Source organism: Chionomys nivalis, chromosome 13 (genome assembly GCF_950005125.1).
Source record: "Chionomys nivalis chromosome 13, mChiNiv1.1, whole genome shotgun sequence".
Lineage (NCBI taxonomy): Eukaryota > Metazoa > Chordata > Mammalia > Rodentia > Cricetidae > Chionomys > Chionomys nivalis.
In genome coordinates, this window is record NC_080098.1 from 42573317 (window position 1) to 42581787 (window position 8471).

Consider the following 8471-nt stretch of genomic DNA (forward strand, 5'->3'; position numbering starts at 1 on the left):
AACGCTGTCTGTCTCTCTTCTTTTCTTTAATGTGAGCAGTATGTGACACAAGACTTTGTCCTGTCGCCAATCTCAGATGTGTGGAGCAGAGTAATGATGGGGTTTCTATGATCCTGCCTCCCTAGTCCATAGTGGAGGCTGCAGGGAAATAACATCCACTCTCTTTATTTCTGTTGCTTACTTACTTGTTTTGATTTCTTGAGACAGGGTCTCCTGTTGCAAGGCTGACCTCACAACCTCTGTAGCTGAAGATGACCTTGAACTTCTTAACCTCTGGCCTTTACTCCCCAAGTGCTAAGATTATAGTGTGAGCCCAACTCACGCAGGTCTGTAAAGTGTTAATCAGAGTTTTGCTCTCTTCCAGGAGTTCTCTCGGGCTCAACAATTCCTTGACTTCTTAGAAATTCTACGCAAATGTCACCAGCTTTCAGTCAGAGGAGAAATACAAACCAAATACAATGTTGTTGTCTGACTTCTGCCACAGTTTGGTTAAAGCTGTATTTTGTGACTGAGTCTTTGAACACACCATTAACAACATGCTGGCTAACTATAAGATTAAGAAGTGGGGTTTGGAAAGATGACTCGGCTACTCTTCCAAAGGACCTCCGTTCAGTTCCCAAGTTAGGCCTGAAGCTCCAACTCCATCGGATTTAACTGCCCCATCCAGACTCCTCAGGCTCTGCACTCAGGGAAGCACATACATACACAATAAAACATCTAAAATTTAAGATGAAAGAAACAGTTCCTTATTTCATCAAGTTCATAGATCATAGAGTTCATAGTTCATAATTCTTCTAACAAAAGTAAGAGCCCAGTACTCACAGACTGTCGCCGTGCCCCGTCTCTGCGGTCCAATGGCTGGCTGTCTTACAGTCTGGTAGATTCTTCAACTATCAACACAGTTTAGAAATATTGAAATGCTGAATTTAGCGTCATTGCTGGGACAATCGGTCTTAGGAAACCCAACCGACTGTACCTGCAGGTTTCGTTTGTGAAGTTACTTTCACAACGATAACAACAGTTTGTAAACTGTCCGTTTTCCTTTGTTTGAATTACACTTCAAGGATGGGTTTATTTGAACAGAGAATTGAGTAGGTTGGAAGCAGACACAAATGCACAGCTCCGGAGACAATACAGAAATGTTGCAAATGCTCTTTACTCGACCTTTTGTCAAGTCAGACCCTTTGGCCAAACGTAAGAAGGCTTTCCCTCCAGAGCAGCTGAACACCAGCCTCTCCTTTATTCCTTTCCAAGAATGGGCTGTTGATTATGAAGTCAGATTACAATTTTTTTTTTTTTTTTTTTTTTTTTTTTTTTTTTTTTTGGTTTTTCGAGACAGGATTTCTCTGTGGCTTCAGATTACAATTTTTTAAGGCTTGTGTCTGGAATTCTTTTCGTTAAATTTAGAACCAAGAAGGAGATAGTTGAAACCTAAATTTACAGGGGGACGGGAGAACGTGGGGGTAATTAAAGAATGATCAAAATCTTACATTTCAGTTTAACTTAAAAATCATAAAATAAAAAAAAACTTGCTTGCTGCATGGACCGTTTGGGGATTGGGAACATAGGTGTAACGCACACACATACACGCACACACACCCCTTTGGGCCCCGACTATTCGCTTTTTCTGGGTGGAATTTTATCAGTGTGTTGATGAGCTGCAGAGGTGCATCCAGCCTTCCTTCACCCGTGCTTCTCCCAAACCGCTCCGACGAGGACTCAGTTCTCTTGCAGCTGAGCGTTTACTTAGGTCTTTGACGCGTAGCTGGGACCATTTTTAGGATTTGGGGGATCTGCTTGGGCCGCCTTCAAAAAAGCTATAAAAATAAGACAACAAAAGCAAAGTTCATTCCTTTTCTTTGTTGATTTGAAGCGCAGAACGCGTGCGGGCTCCGTGGCTTAGCTGGTTAAAGCGCCTGTCTAGTAAACAGGAGATCCTGGGTTCGAATCCCAGCGGGGCCTTTTTGTGGTTTTCCGGTGTTCAGTAAACCCCTCTGTCAAGTGTGACGTCAAAATTATCTTCATGCACTGCACGCACTTAACGAAAGTATTAATGCAGATTGGGACGTGAATTCTAATAAACAAAGTAGTAATAACAAGGAAACGAAAGCTAAGATCATTTCTTTAAGGACAAATTTATGCATTTCTTAGTGTTCCTATAATTTTGTTTCATGTAGTATACAACCACCTTCCCCCCCCCCCCCCAGCAAACACAAAAATTATTATCAGGGATAGCAGACAGAAAAGAAAAAACTCCGGTATTCTATTTTCTTTGTCAGGAATCTTGAGTAGGTGTATTCTTTCACTCTGCCCCAAACGGCTTGTTTCTTTCTTTTGTTTATTTTTTAAAACCTGGTTTTGAAGAGGTTGATAAACCTGTTGGGGAAAGTCCCATAGCACCTCCGACAACTATATAAACCGCCATGATTCATCTTAATGCTGTATTGTGCTCAGAGCTTTTTGGAAAGGAACATCTGAAAAATCTGTCCAGGAAAGCATCTGTATGGTCACCTGTCACAGAGTGAGTGACACTCTGAAACACAGAGACTTGAAGAAGACTTAGGACTGCAGAGAGCCTTCTGCAGCATGAAGAACTTCAGAAGTTTGAAAAAAATAAAGGAAAAAAAATGTATAGTTATCTTAGCTGAGTGTTCTCACAAGATCAGGGAAACGGGAGCTCACTGAGTGGTTGCCAAACCCCTACTCATTTCCCAAGATCCAGCTCCCAGCACTTGGCACAGGAAATTCCACGTGCCTGACTTGACTGCTTTTGTGGAAACAGAGCATCCTGATACTCTGAAGGACAGCTCCGGAGGTAGTTAAACTTTCTGACTTCCACTTGTATGTTGTAAGCAGCAATGACTATGAGAAGGCAAATTCTCTGATTTTTCTCTCTGTCTTCATACCCCCTTTCTCCACTCTAAGAGTAAAGACTATTCTCCAGTTCCTGCACGTTACTGTCTCCTCCTCTCACCAAACCTGCCTCATCTGCCCCAGGCTGACTGCAGAAACTGAGCACTTGGGTACCATTTTTGGACGGCGGGTCTAACACAAAGCTCAGAGGCATGGTATGCTAAGATCACAAAAGGTTCATCCAAACAGCCTGCCTTCACTTTAAGGCTTTGGCTTTGTGGTTGTTGTTGTTAGCGGTCATCAGGGAAACAGATTACATCAAAGTGGGGGAAATAACAGCTATAGATTTTAAATGCCTCTGCTGTCATTCTTAGCTTTTGTGTTGATGAAAGCGAAAGCGTTCCTAAGTTAATACATTCCCTGATCAATACAGAAAGTGGTTGATAAATGGTTATTTGGGGACTAAAGATCGCCCAATCTCATTGTGGTACTTGATTTTTAACACGCCAACTCCCCAAACCACGGAGGACTAATCATACCTTCCACACACAAATATGTGGCCTTTTCTGATGGAACGTCAGTTCACACACTAAAAATGCCACTGAACTTGCTCTTGTCACGATGTGTATGAATTTCTCTGTCATAATAGAACTACCAACATTTTCTTCCTACTCAGATTTACCAAAAGCTACCCTGGCCTGTTCGTGCATGTCATGTTTTACATTTTAGTCTTTATGGTGATTAGATTTTACAAATTTGACAAGCTAGTAGCCTCAACTGAAAAATTGCCTCCGTCAGAACTGCTTGTAGGCATGATCAATTAATGACTGATGGGGGAGTGCCCATCTCACTGAGGGCAGTGCCACCCCCTGGTAGATGTTTTGGGGAGCAAGGCAGTAAGCATCAGTCTCTGCTTCAGTTTCTGCCTCCAGGTTTCGGCACTGACTTGGCTTGATTAATTATAATCTGTAAACTGGAATAACCCTTTCCTCCCCAGACTAGTTTTCATCAGCATTTTATCAGAGCAACAGAAAGCTCATAGACTAGACTTTATTTCCAAATGTGCCAAATAAAATTCTTTTCTTAGAGGTTCTTTTCAATACTTTTCTTTCACTTTGGCTGTAGTATCTAGTAACAACTGATTTGCCTTAGCTGCCTCCTGAGAAATACACAAGGTCTCCTGTGTCTCCGACCTCTGATCCTCCTGGGGAGCTCACAGGTGTCCACCGCTACACCCAGTGTGTGTCTTTGTAACAGTTTCTTACAAATCTGTTCACTCCTCAGGGCTGGGCCGGAACATGTCCTGTTTACTTGTCTTTCTAGAGATCAGCCCTTGCCTGGTCATCAACCACGTGACCATCAACAGTGTGATGGTTAAATTTAAATGTCTAATTGAACAGCTATGGGGTCTCCAGAGTTCTGGAACTTCCTCACTCAGTAGACTGAAGGCCCTAGTGTGGTGGGGCTTGATCCAGGCTTAGACTGGGTGTGGGGATGGTGGGGTGTGGGGATGGTGGGGTGTGGGGATGGTGGGGTGTGGGGATGGTAGGGTGTGGGGATGGTGGGGTGTGGGGATGGTGGGGTGTGGGGATGGCGGGGAGCTACATGTTCTGACTGACTTCATAGCCTCTGCTCTCTAGTCTTCATACCTGGACTGAACTAGGCCACCTACCATCCTTGTTCCCAGCTTACAAACAGCAGATCATGGTATTCTCAGCCTCGATAACTGTGAGCCATGCCTTCGTGTTTAATCTCTTTGTGCATCTGCCTTTCTCTATCTGTCTTCTTGTATCCCAGTAGATGTTGATAGGTAGACAGACAGACAGACATATACATACCAGTTCTGTATCTTTGTAGGATCTTAACTAGTTTAAGTATATATGCAATTCTGACAAAACCAGAAACCTAAAAAACAAAGTTCAGACCAGTGAGATGCTTAGCCAGTAAGGGTGCAGACATAAGTGATGATAGTGAGTCATGAATTAAGAATTCATGACTAATTCATCTAAATTTTCTTGTAAACAGAGAGAAAGAAAATATTAAAATATCTAGCCTTCAAGCTATCTTGCAACTACACAGTGCCTCTATTGTAAAGTCAGACTAAAAAAGAAAAATAAAACGTTTACTAAAGAAGGCAAAACTCTAGTTCCAGGACAGGCTCCAAAACCACAGAGAAACCCTGTCTCGAAAAACAAACAAAAACAAAAAAAAAAACCAAAAAAAAAACCAATAAAGAAGGCAAAACTAAATTAAGTTTGAATAAATATTTAAAAATGAACATTTGTCAGGAGTGGGATTCGAACCCACGCCTCCAGGGGAGACTGCGACCTGAACGCAGCGCCTTAGACCGCTCGGCCATCCTGACTTGTTGTGAACCAGTCTGTTTGACTTTTACTTCTATCTTTTTTAAAATGCTATTCGCCAAGCTCTGCCACCTATTAGTCGAGGTTTGACAACGTCTCAGTTCTAAACAAACCGTTGTAGCTAGATGAACGCCTCCTGCCTCGTCTACACTTGAAACTCTTGAAACCCTCCGCCTTCTGGCCGGTGCGGAGCGCGGGCTGGGCTGCAGCCTGGTCTGCTCCGAGTCCTCAGCGGGAAGCCGGTGTGTGCTCACCCGCCAGTCACTCCCGGCCCGGGGCACTTTGTCACCAGGGCCCCCCGGTAGGTGGTCTCCCCTCAGGCACACCCAGAAGCTGAGAGTCCGAGCTGTGCACACAGCACTGGCCTAAGGCAAAAGCTTTTTAGAGACAAAAACAAAACCGAAAACCAGAAATCGTTTCTCTTCTAAACCCATCAATGTACTTTATAGCAAACCTCGACAACAGTGGATTTTCCAAACGCAAATCAAGACCAGGGCGACCGACTTCTATACTGTCTGTCTCAGCCGTGGGGATGATGTCCCGGGAATCTCACTGGAAACCGAAGGAACCGAGCTCTGGTTTCAGGCAGCTTCAGGTTCAGTCACCTAACTGCCCGAAGGACCGCAGACAAGTCGTTCTATCCCTATGGTTTTAATAAAGTATTTCACCCATTCCACCACCACCCTTGGTTTTAGCTTTTGAAATTTAGGAAACGCATGTAGTCCAAGCCGGCCTCGGCTTCCGGCGCACTGGCCTCACAGGTTTCAATTATCGTGTCTAGTCTAGAAACTGCTTTTTTCTTTCTTCTTTCTTGCCTTATTTTTGGACGGTTTCTGGTGTTTCAATGTCATTGACTGAAACACTGCTTAATCCCTTACACTGTGAGTAAAATGTCCAGCTCTAGATATCGAGGTAGATGCAGGCGCTCAGCTACACCTAGAATCTGAAATTTTGCTGTTTAAAGACAAGAATATGGTTAATAACAATGTGCCACATACTTGGCAATTGCTGAGAGATTTAAAGGCTGTCACCACAAAAAATATGTGTGGTAACAGTTATGGTTTGTAACTTCAGCTTTTCTGCAATGTTCCACATATCAGAACATTTTTTACATCATAATTTTATATAATTCTGACTTGAGAATTTTAAGTAGGTTTAGGGGATAATGTTCCATATTATACGTCTAACAGTTTCTCCACACGGTTGTGAAATCCATGACTTAAATAAAATATAGTATTTCTATAATTCTTAGAGAAACTCCTCCCCCAACATTAGCAGAAAGTAGGGAAAGTTCGTAGGTAATGCTTTTGACAACCCTTTAGGATAACAATTCTCTCCTGATCAATTAAATCAGAAAGTCTGGGAGTGTCACCTGATGACAGAAAATTTAAATTTATTGTCGTTGTTGCTATTATTATTATTATTATTATTATTAAGAGGAACACTCTGTCACCCTGACGGATGACTGGGTTTTTAAGGTGCCCTCATTACCTTAAGAAACTCTGTATGCATCCAGATTTGAGAGCACTTTTTCAGGGTTAAACTTCAGTAAAGCCTGAATCTTTTAACGATGAGACTGTAGCCACATTCATAACAGTGCTCAAGACAGTATGGAACAGGACTCTGATTCAAATTATGCTTTTGTTTTGTTTTGAGGCAAGGTCCCATATAGCTCAGGTTGAATTTTACACTACACCAGTAGCTGGGGTTGTTGTTAAATTCTCAATCCTCCTGCCTCCACCTCCCAGGAGCTGGAATTACAGATGTATACTACGACATCCAACTGAGTTTGGTTCTTCTTAACGGCTGCTATTACTGAACAAATGAGGTGATTTTGTTGGTGAGTAATCCTCTTCATTACTTAGGGTGATATACAGAGTGACATACAGGTGACATACAGAGTCTAGAACTGGAGCACCAGGAATCAGGACTCGGTGTTCCCTAAGAATCTAACCACTGGTTAGTACACCCACAGACTTGAATACGTGGGGCACAGGGAAGCAGAGATAGAGCTGATTGAAATCTGAGCAGTCTTTTCTCCACTCCACCATGCCCCCTTTGATAGGGTCCTAAAACTTACTATGTAGCTCCTCATTCAGTTCCCAAAATGCTGATATTACAAGCATGTTCCACCATGCCCAGTTCTGAGACCCCTTTTCTTTCTAATCTCAGAGACACAGTTCCATATATTCCATGTGAGAGTTTACAGATGCCGGTTAGGATACATACTACACATTAAAGACAACGATGCACTTGTCTACCTTTCCTAAGCATGTAGCATTTTAATTACATTTATTCACATATTTAGCATGTGTATGTGTGTATAGGTGAACATGATCTGGACAAACATGTGGCTATCAGGGGACAACTCCTTCCACTGTGTGGGTCACTGGGACTGAACTCAGGTCATCAAGGTTAGCAAGTGACTTTATCTGGTAAGTCATTTCACCAGCCCCCCAATGCGGTTTTGTTTTTTTGATTTTCGAGACAGGGTTTCTCTGTAGCTTTTTGGTGCCTGTCCTGGAACTAGCTCTTGTAGACCAGGCTGGCCTCGAACTCCCAGAGATCCACCTGCCTCTGCCTCCCGAGTGCTGGGATTAAAGGCATGCGCCACCAATGCATTTTTTAAAAGGATGTTTTAACTATGACTTCTGTGAATTTCTACAAGTAAAATCTGAACACAAATAAACACACCTATTTATGCATTTATTTACTGAAATAGTGTGTTGGTATATATCCTGGGTGGACCTCTGAACTGACTGTGTAGTCTAGGCTGCCTTCAAATGTGACCATTCTCTTGCCTCTGTCTTCTGAGTTCTGGGAATACAGGCATGTGTCACCATGCTCAACTTAAATTAATTATTTTAAAGAAAAGGTAAAGTATGCTTTCCTCCCAGGAGTACAGTGTAAGACAAGCTGCATAGGGTGGCTAGTGTTTGAGAGAGAGAGAGAGAGAGAGAGAGAGAGAGAGAGAGAGAGAGAGAGAGAGGACACTGGGAGCTGTGAGGCGATGGAGGAAAGAGCCTGCAGTGGTCTGACTGTGTCCTCAACTGTCATGTGTTTGGAGACTTGTCAGTCATATGGGGGAGGGGTAGCGCCAAGTATGGAACACAAGACTGGGGCACAGTAAGCAAGAGCTCTGCTGGGAGCTGTACCCTCCTGGTTCATCTGAACAAGTGACCAGGTTTACTCACCAACACAATTACCTCAACAGCAATAGAAGTGAAGTCACCCTTGGGACAGGGCTGAGAGCAG

General features: G+C 43.1%; 2 non-coding genes across 2 annotated transcripts; one reads left to right on the forward strand and one right to left on the reverse strand.

The window, feature by feature from the left end:
• The first annotated feature begins 1888 nt into the window (after positions 1–1888).
• Positions 1889–1962, forward strand: Trnat-agu (transfer RNA threonine (anticodon AGU)). The gene has a single exon. It is a non-coding gene; the product is annotated as a tRNA-Thr (tRNA).
• Positions 1963–5135: 3173 nt separating this feature from the next.
• Positions 5136–5218, reverse strand: Trnal-cag (transfer RNA leucine (anticodon CAG)). Its single transcript has one exon. It is a non-coding gene; the product is annotated as a tRNA-Leu (tRNA).
• Positions 5219–8471: the final 3253 nt, after the last annotated feature.